The sequence below is a fragment of the Python bivittatus genome, unplaced genomic scaffold (assembly GCF_059951505.1).
Source record: "Python bivittatus isolate LINGU-HERP-01145 unplaced genomic scaffold, Pbiv_v1 ctg000080_np1212, whole genome shotgun sequence".
NCBI classification, from domain to species: Eukaryota; Metazoa; Chordata; class Lepidosauria; order Squamata; family Pythonidae; genus Python; species Python bivittatus.
In genome coordinates this window covers 70,953,385-70,971,525 of record NW_028277035.1, presented here as the reverse complement: position 1 = coordinate 70,971,525, position 18,141 = coordinate 70,953,385, and the positions used below count along the sequence as shown (strand labels likewise).

The 18,141-nt window shown below is 38.7% G+C and overlaps 1 long non-coding RNA gene across 9 annotated transcripts in view; it reads right to left on the bottom strand.

Annotated features, from left to right (window-relative positions):
• LOC148216739 (uncharacterized) overlaps positions 1-18,141 on the bottom strand; it is a 153,136-nt gene that overhangs the window by 2,069 nt on the left and 132,926 nt on the right. For 7 of the 9 annotated variants that reach the window (XR_015794936.1, XR_015794935.1, XR_015794934.1 and 4 more), the window contains one exon: positions 14,028-17,836. This is a non-coding gene — a long non-coding RNA (uncharacterized LOC148216739). Of the gene's footprint in view, positions 1-7,684; positions 7,813-14,027; positions 17,837-18,141 lie in introns of those variants that run through there. The other 2 variants (XR_015794931.1, XR_015794933.1) reach the window with 2 other exon arrangements.

Sequence of the window (18,141 nt, the reverse complement as noted above, 5' to 3'; positions counted from 1 at the left end):
CGGTGTATCAAGGAATTACTGCAGGGAGTTGGATGAAGGCTGGGAGAATCATTTGGCCTAGGCCTCCATCTTCACCAGGGGGTGCAAACCTAGACACCTGCTAATTGTTTTGACTTCAAAATATTCAGTTTACATCCCACTCTTTAATTGTTTTATTAGGAGGGAGATTGGTATCTTATTTTCTTTCATGTCGCATCCTTTTTTAAATTATGGCTAGGGAGCATTAAAGGTGGGAAGTGGCCATACATCCCTGATTCTTTTATCAGGCACGAGTTCCTTTAGCACAAGAAAGACAAAGCAAGTGGGAGAGCCAGTCTGCCCTTTCTCTGAGCACTTTCCAACAGCAGAGGGCATTTTTCTTGCCCATCCCTAGGCAGAAAGCAGATCCCTGAAAAGCCAGGTGGGCCCAATACAATTATAGGTTCATCTGGATGTTAAGCTAGAGGTTCCTCAAACCTGAGCCAAAGGTTGGTTGGTATGCTTGAGCAAAGTAGTGGCATAATTTACTTTAAATAATTGCATTATCTTAATCCTGTATATTGAGAGGACTTAAAACTCATTGTATTTTTTTTTAATGTAGTTGCCACCAAGAGGAACAATATTGTTTCTCTCTGGTTAGATGCTATAGCAGCTACTTGTACTTTGATAGAACAAGTATCAGGTGATAGGAACCTGGATAAAATCTTACCTTCAGGTAAATGATTCTGGATAAGAAGAAAACCAATAACCTAAGTCTAAGATTTCTGAGGCAGTAAAATTTACCAAGGCTATCATGGGAGGAGCAAATATTTGGACTAAGAGAGGGCTAATTGATTGGGAATTACTGCCTTCTAGCATGCCACACAATCTGGCTGTAATAGTTCAGAGGCAGTGAGTGTAGCAGAAGTTACTCTCATCCTGTTTCTTCAGAAATCCCTTCACCCAGGTCTGTTCTGCCTTTATAGAGGAGTATGGAGGTGACCTTGAAGAAGGTACTCAATGGCTGTTAAATACATGTATAGCTGTGAAAGGGAGCAAGGAGTGAGAAAGAAACTCAACAGTAATGCAGAAATCAAGAGTTGGATTTATTTAACTAAAAGACAGAGAGAAGGAAAAGGAAAAGAAAGTACAATTCAAATGCAAATAATATGCAGTTAAGACAAGTCTCAGTTTTTTAAAAGGAGGGAATAAGGTTCAGTAATTTCGGCATCCACAAGCAAGCAGTCTGAACCTCTCCAAGTTACTCCTTCTAATTACCACCCCTGAACTGTATAAGCCTCCATCTTCTCATTCCCTGACTGTATGTAAAGTAGAATGCTACCATTCTGACCCTAATGTAAGGCTCAGCCATGTTTGTAAATTTGCTGATCTGCACATCTGCTTTTTATGAACTTGGCAGCACAGTCTTATAGGTCTCCTTGAATTCAGTGAATCTTGGTCCCAGTAGATGAGTATAATATTGTTATAATAATAAATAATATTATTCTGTCATGCAAATGCTTGGTCAACATATAAAAACCATGTACCTAAGAGATCTATATCCAATCCTTGGGGGATTTTTTTTGAAAGCTTCACAATGGATGAATGTCTTAGATATGAGCCTCCATTTCAGAAATATTTTTCACCTTCATATTCTACTACAGTTATATTGGTTTCATTGATTGGGTTGTCAGAATGCCTTGAAGCCAGCCAAGAAAGAATGTGCATTTGAAACAGCATTTAAAAAGTGACTGATGTGAATCACAAGTTCTTATTCTATCAAGCCATTTTCACCGATTGAACTACCAAACTTTTTCAGTTGCCAGTTATATTTTTGAAGCAATTCTCTATGAATTTATTTCTTCTTTATTTACGCGTAAACAGTCCTTGCAGAAATAAATATAGGTCTACAAAGCATAAAAATTTCCATCCTCACTGCAGTGACCTTTGTATGACCAACATGAAAATGTGATCCTCCCCATAATATAAAAGTGTTATTACTTTAAAGGTCAACATGTCAGACATCTGGAGTCTGGTTAAAATTAAGTAAGCAAGTAAGCATTTTGAATGTTCTATTTTAAATCAGTAAACATTTCTACTCTGGATTGGCTAAAACATTACAAAATGATTGGTGTCTGCTTCAGTCATCATGGATCATGATTCAGAATGGAGCTAGCTGTTACAAGGGGAAATTTCCAAAACAGATCAAGGTGGTTGTAGAACATTTTAGTGTCTGAGAAAGCATCAAAATAATATGTCTGTGAGGCTGCTGTTCTCAGCAACAACTCACTCATAAAGTGTTTGGCTTATTTGTTTGTCTGTTTTATATGGCCGCCCATCTCACTGCTGTGACTCTAGGTGGCTTACAAAGTTAAAACTTAAAAAAAACAAAAACATAGAAATCATTAAAAACATTAAAAAATAAAACTGCTTAAAACCATGTTTATTTATTTAGGCTGTTTTTTGGCCCTGATCCAATATATCACTATACTCATGCAATGATTAAAAATATGCATGAACTCTTTTGATTCAAGTGTTATGGATAAATATTGCTCGATGTCATCAATACACTGATGTCACTGTGCCCTTCAAACTCCTTATAGCCTGCAATAGGCTCACATATATATTAAATAGCAATGGGGACAAAATAATATCCTGTGATCTACCACAATACAGTTGTCAAAGAAAAGGGATGACATCACTTTCTGGCACGGTGTCTACAAATAATATTTCAATAACAGTGAAAGAGGGCGCCCAATCGCTAACCTATAGACACAAGCCAGAATGTTGTGATCAACTATATCAATATACTGAACCAAAATCAAGTCTAGTCAGCAGAATGAGAAAGCCAGAGATGCACAAACTGTAGTTTGTACTAATAGTAGCTCATTTCAGTTACATGCAAGCTTTCACGAGAAAGCTAAGGCACCAAAGAATGACAGCAGCTGTGCAATAGATGGCGACGTATTTGGTCAAACACAATTGTATAAACTCACCGTTAGTGAGCAACAACATTTGGTTTTAGACACCAAAGGTTTCTGATGCTATCCATTAGCTAAAGTTAGCTTTTACAGTAGTTAGATTGATTTTAAAAGACTTACAGTTCCAATTCATTGAAACACTAGCAATAAGCAATACAGAAAGTTGATCCAGAAACCTGTAAATTGGAGAAACTGTTCCCCATGACAGTGCTAGATGACAAGAAACTACAACATAACATGGGAACAACTATCACAATGCGTTAACTTTTTTCCAAAGCACTTGGAATAGAATTTGAACTTGACGATCTTTGACAGGCACAATTTCCAGCAGATTTCAATCAGATGATGTTTCTGTGATTTTCACATCCTACAAGAGACATCAAGAAGCAAATAATCTGCAGAGTAACCAATGTAACAGCCTAATGCACCAAAGCTGCACTCTTATGCATGGCTGTTTCTTGATGTCCTATAGCTTCTAAGGCATATGATTGCAAGGAATCATTGCAAGGAAATCCATTTTTAAAAAAATATGGACCTGCATATGAGTGGAGATGCTTTCCAGATGGATTTTGTTGAAATTCACAGAGTTTAAGATTTGTTGTTGTTCGGTCGTTAAGTCGTGTCCGACTCTTCGTGACCCCATGAACCATATTGCACCAGGCCTTCCTGTCCTTCGCTGCCTCCCTGAGTTTGCTCAGTTTCATGCTCATTGCTTCAGGGATGCTATCTAACCATCTCATCCTCTGCCGTCCTCTTCTCCTTTTGCCTTCCATCTTTCCCAGCATCAGGGTCTTCTCCAAAGAGATCTCTCTTCGCATTAGGTGACCAAAGTATCTGAGCTTGAACTTCATTATCGATCCTTGCCACAGTTTGTTGTGATCCACACAATCAAAGGCTTTTGCATAGTCAATGAAGCAGAAGTAGATGTTTTTCTGGAACTCTCGTGCTTTCTCCATGATCCAGCGAATGTTGGCAATTTGATCTCTAGTTCCTCTGCCTCTTCAAAACCCAGCTTGTACATCTGGTAGTTCTCGGTTCACGTACTGCTGAAGCCTAGCTTGTAGGATTTTGAGCATAACCTTGCTAGCATGTGAAATGAGTGCAATTGTGCGATAGTTTGAGCATTCTTTGGCATTGCCCTTCTTTGGAATTGGAACGTAAACTGGCCTTTTCCAATCCCGTGGCCACTGTTGCATTTTCCAAACTTGCTGGCATATTGAGTGCAGCATTTAACAGCATCATCTTTTAGTATTTTAAATAACTCAGCTGGAATACTGTCATCTCCACTAGCTTTGTTGTTAGTAATGCTTCCTAAGGCCCGCTTGACTTCACTCTCTAGAATGTCTGGCTCAAGGTCAGTGACCACACCAGCATGGACATCAGGGACATTAAGATCTTTCTTGTATAGTTCTTCTGTGTATTCTTGCCACCTCTTCTTAATCTCTTCTGCTTCTGTTAGGTCCCTGCTTTTTTTGTCCTTTATCATGCCCATCTTTGCACTAAACGTTCCTTTCATATCTCCAATTTTCTTGAAGAGATCACTAGTCTTCCCCATTCTATTGTTTTCCTCAATTTCTTTGCATTGTTCATTTAAGAAGGCCTTCTTATCTCTCCTTGCTATTCTCTGGAAATCTGCATTCAGTTGCTTATAACTTTCCCTTTCACCCTTGCTTTTCGCATTCCTTCTTTCCACAGCTATTTGTAAAGCTTCATCAGACAGCCATTTTGCTTTCTTGCATTTCTTTTTCTTTGGGATGGTTTTAGTTGCTGCCTCCTATACAATGTTACGGACCTCCATTCATAGTTCTTCAGGCACTCTGTCTACCAAATCTAATCCTCTAAATCTATTCATCACCTTCACTGTGTACTCACAAGGAATATGATCTAAGACACCTGAGTGGTCTAGTGGTTTTCCCTACACTCTTCAATTTAAGCCTAAATTTTGCAGTAAGAAGCTCATGATCTGAGCCACAGTCAGCTCCTGGTCTTGTTTTTGCTGTCTGTATAGAGCTTCTCCATCTTTGGCTGCAAAGTATATAATCAATCTGGTTTCGGTATTGACCATCTGGTGATGTCCATGTGTAGAGTCGTCTCTTGGGTTGTTGGAAAAGAATGTTTGCTATGACTAGCTTGTTCTCTTGACAGAACTCTATTAGCCTTTGCCCTGCTTCATTTTGTACTCCAAGGCCAAACTTGCCTGTTATTCCAATTACTCCTTGACTTCCTACTTTAGCATTCCAATCCCCTATGATGAAAAGGACATCTTTTTTTGGTGCTAGTTCTAGAAGGTGTTGTAGGTCTTCATAGAACCGGTCAACTTCAGCTTCTTCGGCATCAGTGGTTGGGGCATAGACTTGGATGACTGTGATATTGAATGGTTTGCCTTGGATACGCACTGAGATCATTCTGTCGTTTTTGAGGTTGTACCCCATTACTGCCTTTCCCACTGTCTTATTAACTATGAGTGCAACTCCATTTCTTCTAAGGGTTTCTTGCCCACAGTAGTAGATATAATGGTCACCTGAATTAAATTCACCTATTCCCGTCCATTTCAATTCACTGATTCCCAAGATGTCGATGTTCAATCTTGTCATCTCATGTTTGACCACATCCAGCTTGCCTTGGTTCATAGATCTTACATTCCAGGTACCTATACAATATTGTTCTTTACAGCATCGGACCTTCTTTTCGCTTCCAGATACATCCACAGCTGAACGTCCTTTCAGCTTTGGCCCAGCCGCTTCACTCTTTCTGGAGCTACTTGGAATTGCCCTCCGCTCTTCCCCAGTAGCATATTGGACACCTTCCGACCTGAGGGGCTCATTTTCCGGCGTCATATCTTTTAGCCTTTTAACATTGTCCATGGGGTTTTCTTGGCAAGGATACTGGAGTGGGTTGCCATTTCCTTCTCCAGTGGACCACATTTTGTCAGAACTCTCTGTCATGACCTCTCCGTCTTGGGTGGCCCTGCACGGTATAGCTCATCGCTTCACTGAGTTACACAAGCCCCTTCACCACGACAAGGCAGTGATCCATGAAGGGGAGTTTAAGATTACCTGTGGGCAAATAAACAGTAAAGTTTGCTCAAACTGCGATGTCTTCATGCATTCCTTTAAAGCAATTCTAACCAGTCTGTTAGAATTAGTACAGATTTTTGAAGATTATTAGTAAAAACTAATACTCTGACATAGAAAGAGAAAATGATACCATATGCTATAAATTCAAGAATGAAGATTGAAAAAAAAAGGTCCTCAGAATGTGAACAATGATGGTTGCTTATAGGAGATAATGGCTAAATGTATGATTGTCATACATTTAGCTGGTTTTGTAAACAGGAACTTTAGGGACTGAATCCTATACATATTTGGACACAAATATTATTTATTGTAGAGTGAATATAAGATTGTGTGGGTAATGATAGAGTGCTGAATAGTTCATTGCAACTGAACATTTTCACAGTTTGAGGAAAAGAAGATACTATTTACCATATTCATGAATTATATCAGTGACATGTCAAATTCATCAGGAAATGAGGTTAATGCTTATTCCATAGATGTCCTTTTAAAATGTTGTGGAAGGTACATTCACAAAATGTTTACCCTGGAAAAATATGGCCAGCCACAAAACATTGCTTCCAGCAGCATCCCTGAGATGTTCTCTACTATGTTTTGGGGTTATTTTTTTCCTGGGCAGATGAACACATTTCCAAACATACAAAAAAAGGGGGGGGGGCAATTGTCACAATTATTTTGTCTAAGAATATCTATGGAGCTTATTTGTTTTCAGAGGTATCATTGGAAATAAAGATCATTCTGAAGGCTAGGAAGGAGGCTAGGATTTCAGCTTCCTATGTATTTATTTTTTTAAATACAAAGAAATGTTTTTTAAAAAATTCAGCTGGGCAGGAAGCCTGTTGGGTGCCAAGGGAAATGATGCAAGAACAGTGACGCACAAGAGCACCACATTGCCAATTCTTTTTACTTAAGCAGCCACCTAGGCTCAAATGCCAAAAAAAAAAAAAAAAATCTACTATTTGGATGCCAGAACCCACCCTGATTATAACACCACATCACCTCACACCCCCTCCAAGCCCTTATTTCTTCTACCTGCGCATCTGCAAATCAAGGGAAGACCTCTATATCATGAATCATGCTCATACAGGCTAGGAGTTTGGTTCCTGGGCATTTGTTTCAGGTTCCTCAGAAGTTGGAAGTAATGAGGTTGAATGTTTTTCTCAGTTCACAATGGATGTGTAGTCAAAAACATGAGAAAAGTAACTAAACAGAACATCAAACAACTAATTACATTGATGTTTGTACTATATACAGGACACTTGTAAAGCAGTGACAGCAAAGGACTTCAGGCTATAAATTCAGGGAACTAATCATGTATGAGGTTTGATATTATTATTCTGTAGAAGGTAAAGTATTTTGTTTTTCTGAAAGGAATTAAGCTGTAGTTTTTCCTGGTATCTCTAGGTGTAACTGTCATTTAATAGATAAACATATTGTAAAACTAATTCACCAAAAGACATACAGTAAATCCAAATTGTTACATAGAGAGATCATACAATGCTTTAAATGGGAGATTATTTATTATTGCAAGCCAGCTACTCTCTGCTAGCCAGGAAGGAAAGGAATTAGTCCATAAATTATTTTAGAACTTGTTGATTGATTATGTGCCACCAAATCATTTTCTACTCCTAGCGACCACATAGATTTTCCCCACAACGATCTGTCCCTTACTTGTTCTTTCAGGTCTCCCAACGGTGCACTTATCGCCATTGTAACTGACTCTGTCCACCTTGCTGCTGGTCGTCCTCTTCTTCTCTTTCCTTCCATTTTTCCCAGCTTTAAAGCCTTTTCCAAAGAGCCTAATGTGTTAGAAGTTTCCAAGTTAGTTGGGAGGCACTAACTCAGCTTTCAACTGCAAAGCATGTATAGACATTTAAAGATGATCTTTGTCAAGCAACACTTTTCACATTTGAGAAAACGCTGAACATTCTAAACTAGATGCTAGATTGGCTGAACATTCACCTCAGTCCATGCTTTAGAAGATGACATGCAAACAACCTAGAGCTACCTACGCAGCCTTTGTTATTCCTCCCCTTAGCTGTTGCTGCTTGTTTGCTCATCTAGTGAGCAGGGGCAACAAGTATAATACGTAATAAAAATAGAAAAACTGTAGAATATATTGGTAGGCAGGGACTTTAGCAAACATCTAGTCTAACTGCTGCCCAGAACAGAAATCCACTAGGACAACAATACTAAATGCTTGTATATTTTAAACATATTTCATATGCATTTTCTAGCTGTAATCTTTCCTATAATCCATTATGGTTTTCCTATAACCCATCATGGTTGTAACAATATTATTCTGCATCACTTTGCAGATGGAGAGTTATCCATGTTTCCACAGGACTGCTGTGGGTAGGGACCAATCTTATCCCTACCCACAGCAAATATCAGAGCTGGTTGACAGGAGTGTCACAGAGACACAAATGCAGACATGCCCTAATCGTGCCTGCTGGTTGTCCATTCCCTGAAGTATAGCAGTGAAGAGGCTGGATCTTTTGGGACAGTAGAGATATAAAAGGCAAGAGAAGCAAGTATGGAAGCAGAGTTCCCCGTACACAACAGTGCCCAATAGGCTTTTCTATAGGCCAAGGCTCAGATGGGGTTAGGAAAATGGGTCCCCTTCAGGTTTCTCACAATCACTGGGAGAGCCTGGGCATCACTTAATCAGTTCCCCCTTTCCCTTCTCCCCCTTCAGGAGGATTCTCTAAGTGGCAAGTGCCCTATGTTGAAGCCGGAGAGGTAACCCACATTACAGGTATACAAAATTACTATTCATCTGCACCAGGTAAAAGGCAAGCTTGTGAGTTAACAAGGCCTCTAGTAACATGTAAATTTCCTGGGTTACCTCAGAATTAATGTAAGATTTACTCAAGAACCATGAAAGTTAATAAATGGGAGTCTGAGTTTCCTCTTTCCAGGGAGGTCATAGACAAATCAGCACTGAGGCAAAGAGAATTGCTTCCAGTGTCATGTAGTGAGTTAATGACAGATTCAGGAATCAGCCAAATGACTTTTGATTCAGGGTTCAGTCTGCACACTATCATTGCTGTACCAGTTCTTCATAGTAAGTAGAATCATTTGCTACCACCTGTGTGCTCACTTAGCAAGTAATCATCAGAGATGGCAGTAAGAGGACTGACACCCATGGACCCATTGAAGGGAAGGTAGTATAGAAGAAACTCCACCTTTTCATTCAATGTGACAGATCGTGCAATTTTCTTGGTGTGAGGCCAAAGCAATTTACTATTTTCTTATTCTTCATTTTATGTCTTTTAAACCTCCCAGTCTAGACTACAGCTCTGGACTTCCTGGATTTTCTCCCATCCAAATACTAACCATATATGACTTTTCTTAGCTATTCAGATCAGATAATGGTTAGCTAGGTCTGCCACCCAGCTGGGCAAAGTGGGACTACTTGAGCAAAATTGTCCAACATTGGTCCGAACTGTATGCTGCTTCATGATGATGTGACTCTCAAAGTGGCAATCCCACCTACCTTTAGTTCTTGCTGTAGGATCTTTTATATCAAATTCACCTGTAGGAAGATCATATTCCCTCCCATAATTACCTGTGGAGGATGTGGTAAACTGATATAAATAGATGAAGATGAAGAAAGGAATGGGCAGAAGATGCAAACAACTGCTGCTCTGCTCTAAGTGGAGGCCTTGCCATTGTACTGTACTGCCTAAATAGGGTTATTTTCTCTCTTCTCTTTCTCTCCAGCAATCCTTCCCTTTGCCTTATCTCCTTCAAATTTTGTTCCCAGTTTCTCTCTCCTGTCCTTTACAATACAATTACTGCCTCCCCTTGCCCTATCTTCATTCTGGGCTTGTTTTTCTTCAAATTTTCTGGTTTCATTGTTGTTGTTGGAAGGAGAGACAGGAAATGCATGTGTGTGGGTGTGCGCATGCACGCAATCAGCTTCTTTTTGGGTAAATATGTGATGTGTTCAAAAACGTTGGTCCAGACATGTAAAAGATTGTCACAATGATACAGGCTAACCAACCCTAGAAAGATGTTTGCAGGGAGCAGAGACCACTGCAACATTTTTTATATATATAAGTATGTGATGAATTCCATGAAGGATTCATTACAATCTCTTAGAAGAAATGCCTCCCAGTGGAATGACTGGCACATATCACAAGATGAGGATTTAACTCACCCAGGCCATCTCTCAAATTATGAAAATCTTCCTTCAAGTATCATTGACTGTCTGTCACAGGGTTTGTCCTGCAGGATATACTACACATATTTAAAAAGACAGTGATGACAAGGAGCCATCAGCAGCATTTGTGTTATATCTCCGAGTGGGAGCTACACATTGGTTCTTTGGGACAGGGCAGAAAAACAGAGGGGCAGCTGGCAATCAAACATTTGTGAGCACTGAGCTCAACTACAGTACATCATCCAAATTCAGAAATACAGATTCCATCTGAAACAAAGGAAGACTTGTACATCATAAACATGCACAGATACATCACAGTGGTACTGCAGCTTTTGTAAAAAACAAAAAAAAATATTTCCTTCAAAAACAGATATAGTAAATATGTTATTGTTTCAAAATCAAGATGTTTCCCTGTTCCTTACTGGGAATATTTCAAACACCCAACCCCGTGGGAAGAACAAACAGGTTGTCAACAGCACCACGCATAATGTTTTATCAGCTTGACCTAATACAGCTGTGTTTTTAGAGAGAAATGCATCCCCCCCTCCTCCAAGAAGAATTTAAGATACAATGACTAGCCAAACACAAGCTGCTAGATGACAGTATTATGTGAAGGTATCAATAAGAGTGCTGAAATGCCACCCTAAGACTAATTTGGCCAGAACTCTGATACATCTTTCTTTTCTAAAAGGTGACCTGGAAATGAGGCTCAGTTCTGTTTTGTTCCTGGCTACTTGCATTTGTTGTATTTGCTAAAATGCAGTTGACCTAGGAGGCCATTGAAGGAAAAAAAAAACACTTTTTGAGCCCTAATTATCTTTGCTTTCTGCCTGCTCTTCATATATTCTCTTGTATTTCATTTCCTGCCTTGATTGTAGGCAGCCAAGCTTTGACCATCATTTATAATAAGGCTATGCAGGCTTCAAAAATAATTTGGAAATGGTATTGTGGAGCTTGCAACTGTCTACAACTCTTCAAAGCAGCTCATCTTTTTCTTCTGCAGCTGCCATGTAATCCCAGGGAAAGACAAACTGCTTTAAAGAGTTTCAGACAGGCCATATGCTCGCACAGCCTTAATTTTTAATTACAGAAAATCATGGAATTTCAAGCATTAAAAAAAAAAGCATGCTTCTTGGAGACAATTATATTGCTACTTCAGACAAAGTAACTATCTCCAAAATAATATCTTAAAAATCAGTGCATTTCTTCCCCAGTATGAACTTTTACTTTATATAGTGAATAAATACTTGAAAACTTTAATTTGTTTAAAGGGTTGATATATTTAGCTGTTCTATTGTATTTCTGCTTTGTTTTATTGAATTTATGTTATTTTCAGTATTTTATTGTATTTTGTTTGAATTTTTTTTATGCTGTTGCATAATGCTTTAGAATCTGGAAGGCTTAATATTAGTGTGGAAAGGAGTTCAGACACACAGAAAACTTTGTCTTCTAGATCTCACTGGACAGACAGATTCCCCTTTGAGCAAGTGGTCCTGCATACACCTAGGTCCTAAGCCATAAAGGGCTTTAAATGTTATGACCAGCTGCTTGAATTATATCCATTAGGAACCACTGAAGTTTTTATAGTAGAACTGTAAACTAGGCAAATTGTGCCAAGCCTGTTCCTATTCAGGCTGCTGCATTCTGGACCAGCTGCAGATTCTGAATGATCTTCAAGGACAATGAGTTGCAATTCACCAAATGCAAGGTGAGAAGGATGTGAGTGACCATCAGCCACACCTTCTGGTTCAGGAATGGCCTCAACTGGTGCACAAGATGAAACTGTGCAAAAGCGCTCCTCCACATAGCTTCCAACTGCTCTTCCAGTAGAAGCTGTAAGTGCAGGAGGATGATCAGAATCCAGACCTGACCTGCACAACCTTGCCAGTACCAAAAACAGAATTTTATTAGAACTGGCTGGCTTCTGAATCAATAGCCATTCCATCTTGCTGTGATTAAGTCTAATCTTGTTGCTCCCCCATCCAGACCCCATGTCAGAATCTCAACTGCCTCTTCTGCCTGACCCAGGGTGGAGCTATATAACTGGATACCATCATGGTATAGATAATATCATACCCCAAGCTGAAAAATGACTTTCCCGAGAAGTCATAGAGATGTTGTATAGAGATGGGAAAGGTCAGAACTCTTAGACATCTCAAAATGGAAAGCCCAAGGGATCAACCTCACTCCCCCTACATCAGCTGCAAGTCAGGAAGGAGGAGATCTACTGTAAAACAATGGTTCCACTCTCAGCCCTTGCAACAGCGTTTTTTCCCCTTCAGCTATGACATATAACCACAGCTCTTTGTACTTTCCACAGCTGCTGCCATTTTTCAGTAAGTTAAAATTAAACTGTTTTAAGATGGATCAGTAGGAGAGAGAATGGATGGTGGGAAGAAATGAACTGATAAGTATGGTGTAAGAAAAGGTCATTTTTATCCTGGACAAAGCCTGCCACCACTCTTATCATGTAAATGTACTGGCTGGAACATTCTAGATCATCTATATTTAGCTCAAAACCAAAAAATGTTCACCCATGAACTCTATTTTCTGTAGTTAAGATTACACATTCCCTGTCCATGGTAGAGGCTTTGTGACTTTAAAATATTCAGGATGTAAATATTTGGAAATTTAATGAGAGAAAAAATTCCCAGTTAAAATTCTCTAAGTCCAAGCACTGTCAGAGGTTCGGTTCCTTCCTGAGAATGAGCTATCAGTCAAATTACACCTTTAATGATTACATGGAGAGAAGAAAAATAGAACATATAGCTATAACATTCACTGGGTTTGTGCAAAGTTTATGAAATCCCAAACAATTTCATAACAAAGCACTGCCAATTAAACAAATAGTCTAAATCCCAAAGTAGAACCACGCATGCAATGAGTATCATTTGAAAAAACAGCAGCCAGTGTGGTGGATCCAATCTGGGTCAGGACTCTGTCATGGGGCTGAGGGAGCTAAATCCTACACCCCTTCTGCTATTTTGAGGTACCCATCCCTGCTATTTCTCTAACGCTGCAGCTTTGACGTTAGATGCTACTTCTAAGAATGGTGTCCTGCTCAGTTCATGTGATTAATTGTTCATATAATGATTACAGTCTCTGTCATGGGGAGACTTATAGCCCACATTGGATAATAGCATTTGTACAAATGGTAATATACCTATGCAGTGAAAATGTCCTAGCTACCCCTCTCCTCACTGTTGATCAAGTGTCCCACAAGTGCTAAAACATTACTGAGGACCAGAATCTCCAGAAATATACGTGGAGGAAGAATGTTTATAGAGCCAGTGCCAACTTTAGCAATTCAGCACTTCTCATTCAGAGTAACTTTGGTCCCATGTATGTTGCTTGAAGCTTAATCATTTACTCAAAATGTTTATATAATGTAGGCTAGACTTTCTCTTCCCATTTCATGTTTTTGTCTATTTTAACCATACCACGTATCCTGACACTACTGTACTTTAAGATAATACTAAAAGTCTTTACTCTCCCAAGCCAGTGATGGGTAAATGATCAAAATAGACAATTTCAGAAATACTACGAATGTAAACATGCATGCTGAATGGGCACCAACCAGAAATGATATTTCTCCAGTCTGAAGATAATGAATGGGCCCTTGGGAAGAGAACCCATGCTTAGGTGAACAACAAATGGGCATGATAATGAGGCAGGTGGGATGACAGCATTAACTGCGATAGGGAAATATAACAAGGATTTGGTTAATGTGTCAGAAGTTAATGCTCATGGCCCAGGTAACCTGTAAATGAACCACATATTACTTTTGTATTACTAACTCAACAATGTAAACTTTACGGTACATATTCTAATGTTCCTAGCATTTAATTACATATTTATAAAATTAGATTTACATGTGTAATTAAATAAATACTATATTTTTCAAATTTTCCCTTCACTGTAAAAACACATTTTCACGGGTTAAAGTCCCTGGAGGAAATTGACACCAGAGCTTCCCACAGAATAATCAAAAGTCTGCACTATATATTTTGTCAGAAGTTTAATCATGCAGGATGTAGAACTACTGGAAAGGTACAATGCACATATGTAATTCCATATTGCAGTCAGATTGTTATACACATAATAGGTTGTTTTTTTTCATATAAATGTTTGTCAGACCAGGTTTGATGCTACTTTGCAAACCAGATTTTTCACTTGTTGCTCTGCCATTCTGCCTGAATTTTGAAAGATAACGTTGATAGTTCATTTCTTCATCTTCTGGCTTGTTATCTAATCTTCTCCCAGCATCAGGCCAATCATGCCTCCTTCACTCCCCCTGCTCCAAAGACAAAGGAGCATATGAATTAACTATGTCTGAAAAAGCCAACGGTCTTTCATCTGCCAGGGCAGCAAAGCATTATCCTTGCTGAATGCTGTCCTAGGCAGCTTCCTAAGAGTGAAGCAGCCTCTGAATTGCGGCATGCAACTCTTCAGCAACTCTGAAAAAAATCAGGCACGTATGAACAAAGGTTTTCCTTCATTGGATGCATTCAAGAGGAGTAGCTAGTTAGCATTTGTTAAACATACAGAGAACAAAGAGTCTTCCGTGAGCTTTTATCCTATTATCCACACTGCCAGATGCATCTGCCGAAGAAGGCAATATTTCTCAAAAATTAACATTTGTTAGCCTTTCAAGTATGGCAAAGCTATTCATTTTTCCCAAGCCTATGCAATCCATAAAAGTGTGAATTATACAGCACCAATTTTTCCAAAAGAAATATAACTATGATTTGAAGAAAAAGCTAAATCATGAGTGTGTATTGTGATGTGAGCTGATGATAGATAGATAGATAGATAGATAGATAGATAGATAGATAGATAGATAGATAGATAGATAGATAGATAGATAGATAGATTTACTGGAGCTTATCTATAAAAATCATTGACTAGAAGGATGTTTTTTAAAAAAATGTTTCTAAATTTCTGCTATTAAGTGAAAATTCTGCCATGTGTGAAAATTAAGTAGATGGGCAGCACTGCATATTTACTCAGAAAGTTTTGGTTTGTTTTTGTGATGGTGTGTGTGTGTGTTTTCAAGTCAGTGTTGACTCCTAGCAACTGCCAGGACAATCCCTGCAGTTTTCTTGGCAAGATTTTCAGAAGTGGTTTGCCACTGCCTGTTCCCTGGGGCTGAGAGCATGTGACTGGCCCAAGGACACCAGGCTGGCTTCAAGCTGAAGATGAAACTAGAACTCACCATCACCCAGTTTCTAGCCTGGTGCTTTAACCACTACACCAAACTGGTTTTACTCAGAAGTAAGTTCTATTATCTTTTTAATGGAACTTATTCTCTAGTAAACATGTTTAGGACTATAACCCACCCTTTTCACTTGACTTTTCCTCGGCTGTACGTTATGCTGTCATTAAAGATACAAAAAGCCCAGCTTTAGAAAGCAACCTCTTTTTGCATACAACAGCCACAGTGTGTTGATGTGCATTCCCAGGATAATGGGTAGTGAACTTTCATCTTCATTACAACACACAATCTAGAGAGACTTCAGCTGTTGCTATGTATTCCTCAGTGGTTCAGCAACACCAAAATACTAATTAGAGAAACTTGAAATATCTCAAGCAGATGGCAAATGTTTCCACTTTTCTTTACTTTGGGAGCTGGAGTGTGCAGGGAGTCCTAACCATACACTTTAGGAAGATCTCTGTTAGTCTATACTGACTAATAAGAATTTGTGAGTGTGCAAGACCAATATTAGGGACCTTTAGTACCATCCGGAAAGTATTATCCATCCCTGTGCTCAAATTGTTTCTAACTGAGCAAAAGAGCAATACAGCAAGTGTTTACTTTTATACCTGTCACACTGAAACTCACTTAGCTCACCGGATGACATTTATTCTATAAAAGAATAGCTTTAATCACTACCAACCAGGGAGAAATACTTACCAATTTATTGCCCAGAGCAAGGAAGTGTGTTCTAAAGAGACTACCAGAAATTAAGCAGAGCTTAAGATGAACAAGGAGTGAGCCCTGAATTCTACTGTAAGTATTAGAGCCCAGTTGGGAACCATGTTAAGGAATAATAGAGAAAAGAATCTATTTTCTTCTTCAGTGAATTCTCAAGTCCAAAATAGCATGAAGTACAACCATTCGTGACTCTGCTTGATGATAATGAAAGCTCTTAATATTGAATCTTGCATAGTTATCAATATATATAAACCAAATTTCCATGCTGTAAATAATTCAAAAAGACAATGACAATAAAACTGTTATTATCAGAAATAATTACGTAAAATTGTGATACAGTCTAATTGGAACAGGAGCAAAGATAATTTATATGGAAAAGTTCCTAATCTGAATTCACAAAATTCAAAACATCTTTCCTCTTTAAAATTCAAATGAAGCTTGAAATAATTTTTCTACCAGTAACCAGTTTTTTCTCTTGATCCTTCCCGATCCCTATCACTGGGTTAACACATTGCACTAAGCCATAAGGTTTTTAAAACAATTATTAAACCATAATTAGCTATGTTTGCACATCATACTAAGTTATAAAATATAAAATGGCAACATCTAGGTTCACAGATTACTGCAATACATGAAACCTATACAAAGCAGACCATATTTTAGATGAGAGCATTTTCACATTGCACCATTTCCCCAATTCCTCCAAACTATTTTGAAGATAGTCATGTGAATTTCAGTTCTAAAGATGTACCAACACTGAGAGAACATGGGGAACCATATAAGCCAATCAGGGATCCTTTTAGTTGACTAATAGGAGAGTGGAGCTGGCACTTCCCCCAATACATTCAGCTGGAATGGGGGAGATGGGAGATAAATAGATACTTCAGGCTCCAGGAGAGTCTAAGCCACTAGGGATGAACCAGGGAAGGCAAAAGTAAGCTCTTATTTGGACTCCATACTCAGGAGGGGAGGCAACGCAGGAATTCCTGCCAATGAGAGTACGGCTCTACACAGCTACATTGTCACGGGGGGAAAAAAAACAACTCTGGCTTTGCTCCAGTTTTAAATCAGCTGGCACAGTGCCAGACAACTGCTGCTTCAACTTTCGAAATGAATTGAATTTTATATGATTAAGTAATTTCTGTCACAATCTTTGTTCCCATTTTTATTGTTTTATTGCTTTTAATGCTGTGAGCAGTCCAGATCTTGTGGAGATGGGTGGCTTCTAAATTAAATGAATGGCTGGCTGGCTGGATAAATAAATAAAGGTTATGCAAACAGGTAGCTTTGAAATCAGTTGAAACCAGAGTTATCATATGTGTAGCCCATATTTATTTATTTAGCAAATTTATATGGCCGCCCATCTCACATCACGTGACTCTGGGCAGCGTACAAACACATATGATATACAGCCTTCCTGAGTGGGAAAAACTTTTACTTGAAAAAGTATAGAAAAGAAGTAAGTGGTCATTTGTCTTACTTCAGAGAAGGACAATCTTTTACCTTATACATGAAATAAAATTCCTGATGTATTTAATCAAGCAGAAGAAGCCCCAGGAATGCATCTGAAGATGTTTCATGCCCATTTTGATGCACAGCTTCCCTCTAATGTTCCTCAGTGGTTTTTCCATCCAAATTAGCAATCAACTTGGAAACACAGTCCATCAATTCCATATGGCCAATCAAACAGTGAGTTCATATTTCTTGGAGTTTCTGCCTACTAGAGAGCAGAAGAGGAAATTGCCTGATTAATATTTGTTCAGAATAGTTACATTCATTAACATTCCATTGACAATGGAAATAATTATAATTGTAATTAATAGAACATGGTCCTGATGGTTCAAGAAGTCCAATGTGAAATTAATTATGTGTTCCCATAACTACTAATAATTAGACATTTTCCAAATTCATCACTCAGAAAGGTTGAGCTGGAGCCATGCCAAAAACCAGTCCAGATTTCTCTCAAATGGGCAATACTTATACAATATGTAAGGCAATCCTTTGCATTCTGGAAAGTTGCCAGCA